General features: G+C 35.6%; 1 protein-coding gene across 8 annotated transcripts in view; it reads left to right on the forward strand.

Annotated features, from left to right (window-relative positions):
* dlgap2a (discs, large (Drosophila) homolog-associated protein 2a) overlaps positions 1 to 15,725 on the forward strand; it is a 166,235-nt gene that overhangs the window by 31,052 nt on the left and 119,458 nt on the right. For 3 of the 8 annotated variants that reach the window (XM_051132802.1, XM_051132805.1, XM_051132806.1), the window contains exon 1: positions 6,690 to 7,036. The exons of the other annotated variants lie outside the window; for them this stretch is intronic. The gene's annotated coding sequence lies outside the window, so the exon portion shown is untranslated. Of the gene's footprint in view, positions 1 to 6,689; positions 7,037 to 15,725 lie in introns of those variants that run through there. 8 annotated transcript variants of the gene reach the window in all.

Genomic DNA, 15,725 nt, shown 5'->3' on the forward strand with positions numbered 1-15,725 from the left:
GTATGTCTAGATTAGTTGCTACTTTTTTGTTGTGAAAAAATAACCTAGGAAAACTGGAAATTTTTGCTGCTAATAATAATTATGAACTCATGAATGATGAATGGTGTGCACTGGATAATAAGCATGTGTGCTTTTTATTGTATTTATTAAAATATTTACTGAAATATTTCCTAATAAAAAAATCAAATGACTATATGATATATAGAAGTCAGTATATTGGTACAATAGATTCCATCTGTGCTTTTTTAAATTGTTACTGTAAGTCTTTGGCTTTTGTGTTATTCCTCTTTTTTCAGCACCTTGAGCACCACATTTTTAAGCATTAAATTCTAAGTAGGTTAACTTTCAGATGCATCAAATGGAAATGCATCTTGAGACTCATTCTGTTGCTCTCTGTCTAGCTGTCTTTAAACTCAAGGATGTGTCCTGTGTGAACCACTCCATCTGCTCTCGGTAAGTGCAAATTAGTATAGGGAATTTATGTACAGGCAGGGCATGATTAATGTAGTTCCTTTATTTATCACATTCTCTTACAAAATATTTAAATGCACTAAATTACTGTGTTGAATTGATTATTCATGCATATTTTTTTATTTGAAACTACTTGCTTGCTTAACTCATTCACCGTTTAGTTCATACTGAATGCTACATATAAGTGATTGAATTCAGACTGGTGTAGAGTAATCACTGCATCACTTTTTAAATGAAGTTAGTTACAGTCACATCGCATCCCGAATGATGGAAAAAATACTTGAAATCCAATCTAGCCATTCAGATGGAAATGCATTTGCCACAAAGTCAAAACAAGGCCAGGCTAATCAAATGTTGTCACTGACATTTCTTACGGATTCCTGGTCATGTACTGCAAAGCTCCCATGTTTTTGGCAGAAAATCAATGTGAAACTTTGAGTAGCTGTGCTACGCAAATGTATAGAATTGTAATGGACTGAATTAGGTGGAGTGACTTTGTGATGTGTATTTGTCCCTTCAGGGCTTGCCACAGAAATTGTTTTTGGTGCAGGAACCTACAATGAGAAAAAGATGTACACTCAATTAACACAGAGTGTTCAGTCTTCTTGTTCTGATTTGATTTGTCATTTATTGATTATTTATTTAGATGAAACCCAGCAAAATGATGCCGTGATGGATTAATAGATGATGGAGTTTGTGGTTTGTGTTGTTAGATTGAGGTTTGAATTCGGGGTCAAATCCCAACTTGGTTGCAAAGTTGTGCAGAGTTCAAGTTTCTTTGCAATTACCAATTTTATCCCTTAATACTTACCTTTGATATAAAAAATGACATAATTTAAAGGGGACAGAGCATGAAAATCTGACTTTTTCCATGTTTAAGTGCTATAATGTGGTCCCTAGTGCATCTACCCTCTTAGAAAACGTGAAAAAGGACAACCCAGTAACTTTGTTTTGATAAGCCTTTCTCTGCAAGCACGTGAAGAAACGAGCCACACAGATTTCGCGCCTCCTGTGATGTATAATATTACAGCCTCTTAAATTGCATGTTTTCACCCACGGCGCCACAAACTTTTGTGTATTAGTTTGACAGTTTAAGTGCAATAAGACATAAAAGAGAACTTAGTTTAGTACTCACATGCCGTGTTACAGCCACTTTCTGTGTGTGTGTGCTTCGGATGTGTGAGCTAAGAAAACCATATATCAGAAGTTTAAACTAATATGGTTTAAAATGCATGATTTTAGTGTGATAGACATGATAATCAAAACCAAACAGATGTTTTTAAGCAGAGTATCTGAGGTCCGAGCTGTAAAGAGCTGTTTCCTATTCTGGAAAAATGGGGCAGGGAGCAGCAGCTCATTTGCATTTAAAGAGACATGCACGAAAACAACATGTTTCTGCTTCCACTCAAAATAGGTATTTTCAAAATGAGATAATGAATAATCTGTGGGGTGTTTTGAGCTGAAACTTGACTTATACTAAGTAATCTAAAAGAGGAATAATAGGTCTTCTTTAATGTTTTCTGTGGAAATTATTTCTTCATGCTTTAAAATGGCTTAAATATAGTTCCTAACTCATTTAGTATACACAAAACCATGAATATGCAAATTAGTCTCTGCTTCCACTCAATCACACCATCTCACACACCTGCTCCACTTTGTTAACTGAAGTAGTAAACACTACACACTAGGAAATGGCAATACTGGATTAATTTAGGTGTATATGTTTGAACCAGAAACTCATTCCGAAGAAGAGGGAAAAAAGCACTATACAGTGTCATCTACAATGTATCAGAATGGCAGTGCATTTTATGTCTCACTTTCTACAATGTTGGACAGGTAACAGAAATTAATATCATTAGCCTTTTGGCTTGACTTCATTATTAAATAGCTAATAACGTGTTGCAATGTTCAGATTCTCTATCTCAGACAGCGGATGATATGAAAAGTTTCGCAAGTTGACGGGATTGGTTACATATTTGTGACTGTAGGAATCAGGCTGTTTCAAGCCGCATTTCTGATGCTACAATTTTATGAATGCTCAGCAGTTGTGTTGATTTAGGAATTTGCACATTGTTTGTGTTTAAGTATACTGTATTTAAAAACACAAGATAGACATGTAAACCATGTTAAAAGGATAGTTCACTCAAAAATGAAAATTCCATCATTAATTACTCACCCTCATGTCGTTCCAAACTTGTAAGACCTTTGTTAATCTTCTGAGAGCTTTCTGACCATGCATAGACAGCAACTCAGATACCATGTTAAAGTTTGTGTGGAGCTGTTGTGAGCATGTTGAAGACTGAGACAGAAGAGGAGAAAATGGTGAAGTCGTTGTTATGTTTTTTTTTTTTTTTTTTTTTTTTTTTTTTGTACAAAGTATTTACGTAGCTTCATAACATTACGGTTGAACCACTGATTTCACATGGACTATTTTATCGATGTCCTTTCTACCGTTCTGGGCCTTGAACATTTCAGTTGCATTGTTATCTATACACTGTAAAAAACAATTTGTTGAGTCAACTTAAAATAATATGTTACCTGGCTGCCTTAAAATTTTAAGTTCAGTCAACTCAAAAAACGTTTATTCAACTTAATGTTAAGTTGTACTAACTTAGATACTTGCATTAATTCAACTTAAAATTTTAAGGCAGCTGGCTTACTTACCTTGCTTTTAAGTTTAACAAACACAAATATCTAAGTTGTCACTTAGTACAACTTAACATTTCAAGTTGACTAAACTTATTTGAGTTGACTGAACTTAAAATTTTAAGGCAGCAGGGTAACAAGCTGACTCAACAAATTGTGTTGTTTTTGTTTTTTACAGTGTACAGGGTCAGAAAGCGCTTGGTTTTCATCAAAAATATCTTAATTTGTGTTCTTAAGATCTTACAGGTTTGGAACGATGTGAGGGTGAGGGTGAGGGTATGAGGGGGAGGGGGAGGGGGGGGGGTTAATAACTAGGTCTGCTTCAGTTTAAGGGTCTGAATTTGAATTGAACCAGCCAAACCCTACAGGAAGTTGAATTGAAATTAGAATGATAAGAAATGGAATTTATTTAAATTGTAATTCATAGAAATTCAACAGGAAATGTCATTTTGGGAAATTAAGTGTTTTTCCACAAACTTGTCTTTCTAAAAGGCCTGTGAATACCTGTAAACCTTCAAACCAAAACTTTCAAATGAAATTCTTTGAGCCAGCATTCAAAGGCTGTTTCGACAAACCTTTACTTTTTTTTATTCATGTAAATAGAAGTTTGTATTTGTATTCTGGTTCTCATTTGGTTAGCCAATTCAAATTCAGGAATTGAATTGTAAAAACATTTTCAATTTCAAGTTCTGAATGGCACACAAAAGTGGTTGGTTGTTCTCCGAGGCTGTAAAGAGAGTTGGTAGGGCCATTAACTCAGCAGGGAATTGAGTTGGTGGGGCTGTTAATGCTCACCCGCTGACAGACACAGTCGCGTGCACAAACTCCCTTTGATTAATGAACGATTATGCAAATTAAGTTTTAAAGATTGGAAATCCTAGGAAAAATGGGTTAGTAGTACACTATCTTCACTCCTCTACTAATGCTTTTCTAATGACGTATCTCTATCAATGCTTCTGTATCACCACTCCTCTAGTAACACAGGTCTACTGACCAGCACTCCTGTTTTACCTAAACTTTATTGAGCTAAGTATAGCTAAGTTTAACTTTATGAAAATTAACAATGATGCAGTGCAGTTACTTACTCCCAGTGGGAGTGAAGACTGTAGATATCATGTGATGCAGTTGAATACTATCGAATAGGAACAAGTCCAACAACTCCATACTATTAGTGAGTGTTGATACTCTAAATAAAAATGACAGTGAGCAATGCTGACAATGTTATCACTGAAGTATTTAGATGTTCAGTCACTAGTGAAAGCTGGCTGATCTGATTCAGGTTGTACATCTGATCTCTGAAATGCACCACACACTCAAAATAATCCACAGTTTTTTTTTCTTCTTTTGTAATTTATAGTCCCAGGATGAGTTTGGATCAGTGTGCTAAGTCAAGCCTGCAGAGAGTGCAGATTCAGATTGTAAATATGACATGTGTTGCTACATTTGCATGTTAACAGCACACACTGCTTCTCTTGGCCCGAGTGCATGTTTAGATTGGCAGGTCGTCAGTCACTTTCAGTGTCACTCACTTTTAATCATGAAAGAAACCCTTGAGGAGTGTGTGTGTGTGTGTTATGAATTAATGGCACTTACACAGTGTTGGAAGCCATGTGCGCTCCATGTACAGCTGGGTCTAAAAGTCTGTTTTGTTCTAAAAGTTATATTTTGCATGCTATTTTACTTAAAGGGATAGTTCACCCAAAAATGAATATTCTGTCATTAATTACTCACACTCACATCGTTCCAAAACAATAAGACCTTCATTTACCTTCATTCACCGATTCACCTTCTAAATAATGACTCGGAAGAGAAGAAATTGACGAATTGCCGTTATTTTTGTTTTCTTTGTGTTCTCGTAGCTTCATAAAATAACGGTTGAACCACTGATGTAACATGGACTATTTTAACTATGTCCATACTACCTTTCTTGGCCTTGAATGTGTCAGTTGCGTTGCTGTCTATGCAGGGTCAGAAAGCTCTCGTATTTTATTAAAAATAACTTACTTTGTGTTCCAAAGATGAACGAAGGTCTTAGAATGATATGAATGTGAGAAAAAATGATGATTGGCATCATAACACTTTAAGTAAAAAGTTCAGAGTATGTTAGTTTACATGAATTCACAAACGTAGTGATGCATGTTATATTACCATTGAACTAATACCATTGATTATCAGCTGATAATAAAGATGTTTTAATTTTTATTTTCAATTTATATGCTGGACATTTCAAAGAATTGATTTTAATTTTATTAATTATAATATATATTTTTGTTAAATTAATATAGAATTGATCTATCCCAGGTGACAAAAAATATTAAAGTGCTCTATTTTCACACACTAATTTGGTACTGAATGCACTAAAAATTATTTTTTGTACTTCTTAAGATAATCTTAAGAATATTTAAGTGTGCTTAAATGTGCCATTAAAAGTAATTAGTTACCACTTTTAGTGCACTTAAACCCACTAGTGAATGAAAGATCAGTTCAAGTGTACTACTACTACAAGTGGTAACTAAATACATTTTTACAAATGATTAATGTCACAAATTAGCTTTTTTCATAAGGGTCAGTTTTTTAAAATTGACATTTATGCATCATCTAAAAGTTTTTTCATTGATGTATGGTTTGTTAGGACAATATTTAGCCGAGATACAACTATTTGAATATCTAGAATCTGAGGGTGCAAAAAAAAATCACCTTTAAAGTTGTCCAAATGAAGTTCTTAGCAATGCATATTACTAATCAAAAATTAAGTTTTGAAATATTTATGGTAGGAAATTTACAAAATATCTTCACAGAACATGATTTTTACTTGATACCCTAATGATTTTTGGCATAAAAGGAAAATCGATAATTTTGACCCATACGATGTATGGTTGGCTATTGCTACAAATATACCCGTGCTGCTTAAGACTGGTTTTGCAGTCAAGGGTCACAGTTATTTCATTTCATTAATGTTCCATTCATTTTAACAGGCTGCATCTTCATTTCTTCTTCATTTCATTTTAAAAAAATCAATTATCAGTTCTTAAGTTTCAGTGTCATATAGTGAGAAATACAATTGTGATTCATTGCTTAATCATTTGTATTGGCAGATCTGTAATTTATGGATTGTTTGTCATCTTCATGCCTCTGGCCGCACATACTGTAAACCGCCTCCGCTCGGACACCAAATCCGGTCTAAATGTCTGTCTACGTTCAGCTGTTTTTGTCTTTCATGTTCAGTGGCACAGCTACAGGCTGCAACTCTCTCTCTGTTTCTATCTCAAAACGCCCCCTTTCCGAATGTTATCATGACACCCGAGTTTAGGAAGTTGCCCATGTTTGGACCAGGATGGAAGCGATGTCACTTGTGGTTTCCTCTGAGAGGAGACAGTCACATTTGAGAGACCAAAAAAAAAAAAAAAGAGTGAGACAGGTTTTACCTCTTCAGTGGGCATAAATTATACTGCTGTTTAACAGAAAGAGAAAGATGGGAGGGGAGAAAGCAAATCAAATTAAACGAAAAGCACAGATCCTGTCCAGCATTCCTAGACTCCATCTCCAGGTTTTCAGTGTGGCTGTGTTTCAGTAGATCAGTCGGAGCGTGTGTGGAGCGTGTATGTGTGTGTCTCCTGCGCTGTGCTGCAGTAGAGAGCCCTTCGCTCAGCCAACTGCTACTTCTCTGTGGAGGGCATTGCATCCTCCCTGCCTTTTTTTTGTTTTTCTTTCCTCACGTTTTTTTAAATCATGCTTGGAGTGCCTGAATGAAAGCGGACGGATCGAGGGGGGAAAGGACGAGACTATGTGTGTGACAGAAGAGCAAAGCGTGCTGCAGTGAGTCAAACAGAAAAGAGTGAGAGCTCTCCACACCCATGACCGTGTGCCTGTCTGTGATCGAGTTAAACGCAGCCAAACGGACTTGTTCGTCACCTGACAGGTAGGCAGACGTGGGTCCCTTCATCTAATCTCACGTTCAGACAGCAGAAACTCCGAAACGCTCACGCTCTCTCAGAAGAGATCCTCGTTCTGAACAGGTTCAGGACTTGTGGGGTTGGTGGGCAGCTTGTTTGGGACAGTAGAGGTTCAGAAACAGGACTTGTGATGTAAATGACATTTTTTTCAACAGAAAGTACTGCTGTTTCTGTTCCCACAGGTTCCTCTCATACCCCATTTGGTCTGACTGTAGCATACCTGCACTTTCTGCCAGTCTTGAATAGGAAATTCTGCTGCTTTCAGTATTTTAGGGCATTCTGGGAGTGGGTTCGGTGACTTTATATAAGCACTTTTTTGCTTGCGAAAGAGGGACGTCCTCCACAGTGTCATGAAACAGACTCTGAGCCGTGGGTGACGAGTTTATTCGTCTATACTTGGCTGTTAGACTCCGTCCATGAGTGTGTGTGTGTGGGTGAATGGACACTGGGAAGCTCATCACTGAGTTTGTATGTATGAGTGTGTATGAAATATGGGAGGTATTTCATAAGCCAGTCTGTTTCTCTAATTACTGATACATATCAAGTGGATCTATGTTAACAACCAGTGATGAACCCCACTCAAAAGGGACTTTTATTGTATGTGTGTGTCTGTTTGTGTGTGTGTGTGTGTGCGTGCTCCTGGCTATTGCCTTCAGTGGATTTACTGCACTTTCTGTCACTGCCCTACCATATATATCAGCAGAGAGACAGAGAGAGAATGAAAGAGGAAGCACTGCAGGTCTAAACACTTGCTCCTGCAGTGCATTCCCCCTCCTCTCCTCTCTCTTTAGGTGTCACGCACACTCACGCACTCACCCACCCACACACACACCCCCATATATATACATATATATACATATATATGTACATATATAGTCTCTGTAGTCCTGTCACTCAAATAGATATTAGGACTAGGGAATTCAGACTTGTCTCAGTGAGAGTTGTCTTAAATTTGATTAAGTGGCAAAGACTGATCAATGTCTTCATCACTGGATTGCTGTGAACTGCAGTGTGTGTTTATGTGTGTGTTTATAGTAATTATAGATTATTATTTTGTTCACTTAAAATAGGCTGTGATCAATATAAAAAATACTCTGTTTTTGTTGTGATTTCCAGTAAAAAAGTTGTTGATTTTCCAGTGAAAAAAGTTTTTAGTTAAGTTAATTGACTATATTTAAAATTGTATTATATTGTATTGTTTTTTTTTTCTTTTGCAAAACTGAATTATTTATCTGTTCTTTTTTTTTTCTTATTTTCTGCATAAATTGAACAAAATTTAGGGAGCTTTATGTTTAAAAAAGAAAAAAATGATTCCCCAGTGGGGTAAGAAAAACAGATAAAATAATACAATTATAATTCTTATATCCTCTGAAAACAACTATCATTTTTTCCATAGTTTTTTTTTATTTTGTTTATACAGTTTTTTTTTTTTAAAGGTGTTTTGTTATTTTTACTGGAAAACATGGCAATAGTAATGATCAAGAAAATGTTTTTTGCACATTTTTCCACATATGCATTGACTTACTGTTTATTGCCAGTCTCCTTAAAGGGTTACTCCACCCTAAAATAAAAATTTTGTTATTAATCACTTACCCCCATGTCTTTCCAAACCCGTAAAAGCTTAGTTCGTCTTTGGAACACAATTTAAGATATTTTGGATGAAAACCGGGAAGCTTGTGACTGTCCCATTGACTGCTGAGGAAATACCACTGTCAAGACCCAGAAAAGTATGAAAGGACCACAAGGATACGTCTTCTACGTCCTTTACGCTTTGATTTGAATGAAAACAGCATATCCATGTGGTGCAGCTGAAACAGAACAGCATATGCAGTTTGTGTCCAGTGGATATTCTCCAAAATTCATAAAATTCACTAATGGCAGATGGACTATTTTGACTATGTCTTTCATACTTTTCTGGGTCTTGACAGTGGTATTTCCTTGGCAGTCAATGGGACAAGTCACAAGCCTCCCGGTTTTCAGCCCAAATATCTTAAATTGTGTTCTGAAGTTGAACAAAGCTTTTGGAGTAACCCTTTAAGCAAATCGCTATTAACTCTTTTTCCCACCATCATTTTTGTCACTGCCTGCATTTTGGATCGTTTTTACTAAAATGTCATAACCTCTAGAACAATGGTCCTCAAAGTTTTTATACCAAGTACCAACTCAGAAAATATTTGGCTCTCCAAGTACCACCATAATGACAACATTAAAATACAGTAGCAAAATAGGCCTAACTTTTCAGCTACAGCTCTGCACAGTTAAAATACAAGGCAGTTTTATTCCTAATAAGAATATTGGCTGTTGTCAGCCACTTTATCATTGTAAATACACAGTTTGAACATTAACACTGCACAGTGCGTACAAACAGGTATTGTATTGTGTTGTACCTAAAACTTAAATTTTACCACTGCCCTAGAATATTTTTCTGTATGAGTTTTATTCTAATTTTAAGCATTTATTTTTTTTTCACTACTTAATTGTGGATAAGTTTCATAAAAAATATTTTGAGCAACAAGCTTTTTTTTCTATCAAAAAAACTAAACAAAAACAAAGATGCAGTAGATTGCTTCCATCTGCAACCCCAAACCTTGCACAATCCTTTATCACTTTCTCAATTCACATTTTACTTGGTAATATTAGGCAGTTTTCATTTATATGCTGTTTATTGTTCATGATTGCTTTATTTTTCACATGCATCTGCTTGCATATGAGATCGGGAGATTTTGGACTAATTCAGGAGCATGTAACAGGGAAAATGTGGAAACCTGGAAAATTCTGTTTGGCTGGGAAAGAGTTAATGGATAAATGTGTCTCACTAAGTGACGTGTCACCCTAATCACAACAATGCATGGAGGAATCAGACTTTATAGAACTAATTAAAAAGTGGCTGATTTGTGAGCTCATGGGATTGTAGGCTGTCACTTTTTGATGTCGCTTCATTCATTTTTATATAAAAAAATTAAACAGTGGATGAAAGCAAAGCGGTGATGCATCAGGTTACAGTCAGACTGATCACTGTAATAAAGTGTGGAGATCTGAGGGTGTCTTTAGGGTGAAGAATGTGTAAACACATCTCAAATATCTGACATATGACATGCAGTTGAGTCACAGCATGAAGACTATCAGCAGTAGACATGAGCCTGCATTGATTAGATGGTGATGGGTAACCGAAGTCTGTGAAGTTGAGGTGCCTTCGTCATATCGCATCATCATGTCTTAGTGTTTAGTGCATGAAATATCATTTTCACTGGTCCTGAGGCCATTCAGCCCTATTTTATTTGATATTTAATTGTCAAGTTCTGTCATTAAATTTTAGATCAGGGGTTCTCACCTCTGGCCCACGAGATCCATTTTCCTGCAGAGTTTAGCCAAAGCCACTAGAAGGCAAACCTGCAACCATTAGCCGAAAAAGCTTAACAGCTAATGGTAACGCATTCGGTTTGGCAGTACGTGGGAAAGGAGAACAGAGGCCATTTTTTTAAATGGATGTTAATGAAGGAGAGGCTTCACTACGCTGAATAAACAGCTTTTTAGAGGAAACAGCTCATCATTTAATGAATAAACAGCTTATCTGCTAATCTTCAACATGTTTTACACTAAACAGTACTTTTGGGTTGAATTATTCTTAGAGTTTACCACGAAAAAAATGCTGTTTTATAACAGAAGTCACTGGTGGAATTCAGCTTACGGGACCTCCGATTCATTTCTATGGTATCCGTAAATGGCAATTGATTGTTGTACCACTGTGACTGAAATTCAGTGACGTCAAGGCTTTAATGTGATTGGTTATCAACGTACACGTGATCCAAATTAGCCGTTACAGTTTCTCCAGTAGTAAGTAATACAGACTCTCTCATCTCCCTATAGTAAGACAATCTCTGGTTTAGCTCCAACCGTGATCAAACTCACCTGCCTGCAACTTTCTAATGATCCTAAAGACCTTGATTAACTTGTTCAGGTGTGTTTGACAAGGGTTGGAGGTGAAATCTACAGGAAAATGTATCTTGCGGTCCAGAGTTGAGAACCCCTGCTCTAGATGGCACAGCCTGATGGGTCCTTAATGCAAACTGATGATATTCACAGTGTTCAACTACTTGCCACAAGCTGATTGGTTAACGTTGCATACTGTAAGCAGCCAATGAGCTTGCTGCTTTAAATTTTAATGGTTGGTTAGCCTTCATTTAAGCAGTTCCCAGCATGCTTTCAGAGTTCCTCTGAAACCCTCCACCTCCCCAGCTCCACCTGTATATTTCTGCTACAGGTTATTTTATATGCTATTTTTGCAGCAGCAGTATGTCTTAAATACTCACAGCACTGTATTTGCATATGTAAGCAGTAGCAAGTTCTTGGTTTGCAGCAGCAGCAATAATCTACAACAACAGCAATAACCAACAGCAGCAGCAGCAATTTAGCAGTGCAGCAGATCTATTCTGTCAAGACTAAATACATTAACACCGTCATAGCTCACCATGCTAAAATCTTCTGAGAGTTGTCATGTTAGAAATTTAGTTATTACTTTTTTGTTTGTGTATAGTCTATCATTGTGACATAATGACATTAAAGGAACGATTCACACCCAAAATAAAAATGTAGTTTTATTTGTTTATTTACCCATACTCATGGGAAATCATTCTAATATTCTGATTTGCTGCTCAAAAACATTTATTGTTATTAATAATGTTAAAAACAGTTGAATTGAATTGTTTTCAGGTTTATTTGATGAATAGAAAGTTCAGAAGAACAGCATTTATCTGAAATCTTTATCTTTAAGGACATTATAAATGTCCTTATCACTTTTGATTAATTTAAAGCATCTTTGCTAAATAAAAGTATTAATTTCTATACTTTCTCATGTGACACTGAAGACTAATATCTGAAATAATATTTCACAGTATTACAGTTTTTTCTGTATTTTTAATCAAATATATGCAGCCTTGAAGAGCATAAGAAACTTATTATAAAAAAACATTAAAAATAAAATAAAAAAAACTGAACGGCAGTATATGTGCACACATAAGTAAAAATATTATGCATTTAAGACATTCAAAATTTTTTTTTTTTTTTTTTTTTTTTTTTGTAGAAGTAGAAAATAGGTTTTCTACTTTTAGAAGTAAAAAAGACACATTAAATTGATCAGAAGTGTCAGTGAAGACTTATATTTGTAAATTATATTTGTAAATAATTTCAAATAAATGCTGTCCTTATGAACTTTCTATTCATTAAATAGTCCAGAAAATATTAAGCAACATAAGTGTTTTAAACAATAATAAAACATTTCTTCAACAGCAAATCAGCATATTAGAATGATCATGTGACACTGAAGACTGGAGTAATGATGCTGAAAATGTAGGTTTGATCACAGAAATAAATTACATTTTAAAATATATTCAAATAGAAAACAGTTATTTTAAATAGTAAAAATATTTCACAATATTTCAGATTTTGCTGTATTGTAGATGAAATAAATGCAGGCTTGGTGAGCAGAAGAGACTTCTTTAAAAAACATTAAAATCTTACTGTTCAAAAACTTTGACTGGCAGTATATAGTGCATTCTTCAACATTTTTTTTCTTTTACGCTCCACAGAAATAATAAACCCAACCAGATTTTGAGTGACATAATGATGAGTAAACGATGACAGAATTTTCATTCTTGGCTGAATTATCTTTTTAAAATCAAGGCTCTGAGACAACAGAAGCACAGCAGGACGCATTGATGGTTTAAAAGAAAAATACGCCCAAACTCGCCCAGGCTCCCGCAGACTTCTTCTGCAGAACTGGTGTGAGGAGGAAGAGACTTTGACCAAAAGCAGATGATGAGTCGAAGTTCTGACGCACACGAGAGCTGTGGGAACAGAATGTTGTCTGAAAAAGCTCTTTTTGAGCCTCCGTTTAAAAACGCTCTTAGAGTTGATGGAATCTGCCTCCTCAAGGACGTCACTCTACTGTAACTGTGCTGTGAGAAAGTGAGTTAAAGAGTGAATAGAGCGAGAAAAAGAAAGAATAAAGGGCATGAAAGAGTGCGTGTGTGAGAAGGGGACCGGTTAGGACAGGTCTATCTCACAAACCTTCAGCTGGTTAATCAGTACTGCTCTTCTCATAGATATGGAAAAACACATCTTGTTTTTTTTATTATCTTACTTTCTCGCTCTCTAGCGAGGATTACATTCCTGTTATTTGACAGTGCTACACAGGGCTGTGCTGCTCTTGTTGCCATGGAGACGTAGCTAGGCAGCGGAGTCTGCGATTCTCGCATGGTTCTGCATACGTGCCGAGCGGCGATGCTACTTCTTAGGACTTACCGCATACTGGCGTGTGTGGGTGTGTGCATGAGCGGGGCAGAGGAGTGTGTTTCTCTAGATGCATGTGTGTGTGTATCAGCATGTGCTGTATGTGCATCTGAGAGATGCTGCAAGCCAAGAGAGGGAGCAAAAGACAAACTCTATCTCATCCATGCAGAGAGAAGAGGAGGTGACAGAGAGACAGAGCGAAAGAGTGGGTGGGAAAGTCACACATCCTTGCGCACATTGGAGAAGAGAGGGAGAAAGATGTGTGTGGGTGGGTGTGTGCGGAGACAGGAGCTTGTTTTTCTGTGTATAATCTCTCGGTCCTACGGGGCGACTAATGAAGCAGGAAAATCTCTCATTCACCCTCTAGCGTTAGCATTAGCATTAGCTTGACAACACCGTGACGTGACCTCGTATTCCTTTTCAGCTGGAAAGAAAAGATTCAATAGAATGGAAAATGGTAATGCTCACAGTTTGAACGAGCGGGATGTTTCTGATTATGTAATACCACAATGAATGCAGGTTATGTAAAGCAAGATGTAGTAGTTAATATGTCATGTGCTTTGTCAAAATGAGGCCTTTTTTGGAAAAATGTCATTTTTTTTTTTTAGCTTTTTAGCTTTCAGCTTTTAAACTTAGGAGATATTCCTAAAATGCTAAATATATTGTTATATACACTGCCGTTTCTAAAGTTTGGGATCAGTAAGATTTTTAAAAGAAGTTTCTTATGCTCATCAAGGCTACATTTGCTTGATTAAAAGTACAGAAAAAACTGTAATATTCTGAAATATTATTACAGTTTAAAATAATGGTTTTCTATTTTAATATATTTTAAAATATGATTTATGCCTGTGATGCAGTGCAAAATTTTTATGAGCCATTACGCTAGTCTTCAGCAGTGATGGGAATAACGGCGTTATAAATAAACGGCATTACTAACAATAAAATGGGGCTTTATTATAATTCATTATTTTATTTTTCAGTTCATCAGCGTACCTGTATTTGACGAGCTGTCGTTTTGTCTCATACACGAAAAGAAAGCTACAGAGCGAGAGAGTCTTATAACATGCGGAATTGACGTGCACCATGCACCAACGATATTCTTTGTTGTATTTTCCTGTCAAAATAACGGAGTTACTTTGGAATTAATCAGCTTTTAAGAACTGCCGGTTTCTCCGGTAGTAGGCGGAACTAATGCGCAAACGGTAATTTTATTGGCTGGCGCTCACCTATTATCGTCCTTGCTTTGTTTTCAGCAAATCAGTTTAAGCGAACGCAGACAACGTAATTAATACCCAGCAGCTCATTAACCCTTAGTGCGTTTTATATTGTTATTAGTACTATTAGAAGTAGTATTAAAATTCGTAGTAGTTTTATCTTATCAGTATTGTTTTTCATTTTCCCTCCTTTTTTATACAAACACTAAATTACAAACAATATCTTTAGCACCATCACAAGTTTTAAGTTCAGTCGACAAATATGCATTCATACATGGGTATTAATTAGGCTACTGAAGTTCTAATGACTAAAGTTTAATGCTTAATTATCATAATGCCATATTATATGGCTTGACTGACTGATGCTAAGTGTCAGATATTTTAAAGACTGTGCCATTAAGCTGATTAAGCTATATCAGATATTTAATAATAGTCTGGAAAAAAATTTCATTTAAATTTCATTCATTTAACATATGTAATATCCAAGTTATTTGACATATATAATTTTTTTTTTTTAAGTAACACAATAGTTATTTTCCCTGGTAATTAGTTACTTTAATAATGATGTAACTCAGTTACTATTTGTAAGAAGTAACTAGTAACTGTAACTAATTACTTTTTTAAAGTAACATGCCTAACACTGGTCTTCAGTGTCACACGATCCTTCAGAAATCATTCTAATATGCTGATTTATCAATGTTGAAAATAGTTGTGGTGCTTAATATTTTCATGGAACCTGTCGTTTTTTTCAGGATTCTTTACTGAATAAAAGGTTAAAAAGAAATAATTCTGAAAAAAGTATCACAGGTTTCAACAAAATAATAAGCACCACAACTTTAAACATTGATAATAAATCAGCATATTAGAATGTCTGAAGGATCATGTGACACTTAAGACTAATATCTGAAATAATATTTCACAGTATTACTTTTTTCTGTATTTTTGATCAAATAAATGCAGCCTTGATGAGCATAGGAAACTTCTTTAAAAAACATTAAAATCTTACTGATCCCAATTTATTTGAATGGCAGTATTTGTGCACTCATTAGTAAAAATATTATGCATTTAATACATTCAAAGGTCAGTTAGAGAAAAGGTTCATTAAACTGATCAAAACTGACAGTGAAGACTTTTACATTGTTATAGAATTTCA

Source organism: Labeo rohita, chromosome 17 (assembly GCF_022985175.1).
Source record: "Labeo rohita strain BAU-BD-2019 chromosome 17, IGBB_LRoh.1.0, whole genome shotgun sequence".
Lineage (NCBI taxonomy): Eukaryota > Metazoa > Chordata > Actinopteri > Cypriniformes > Cyprinidae > Labeo > Labeo rohita.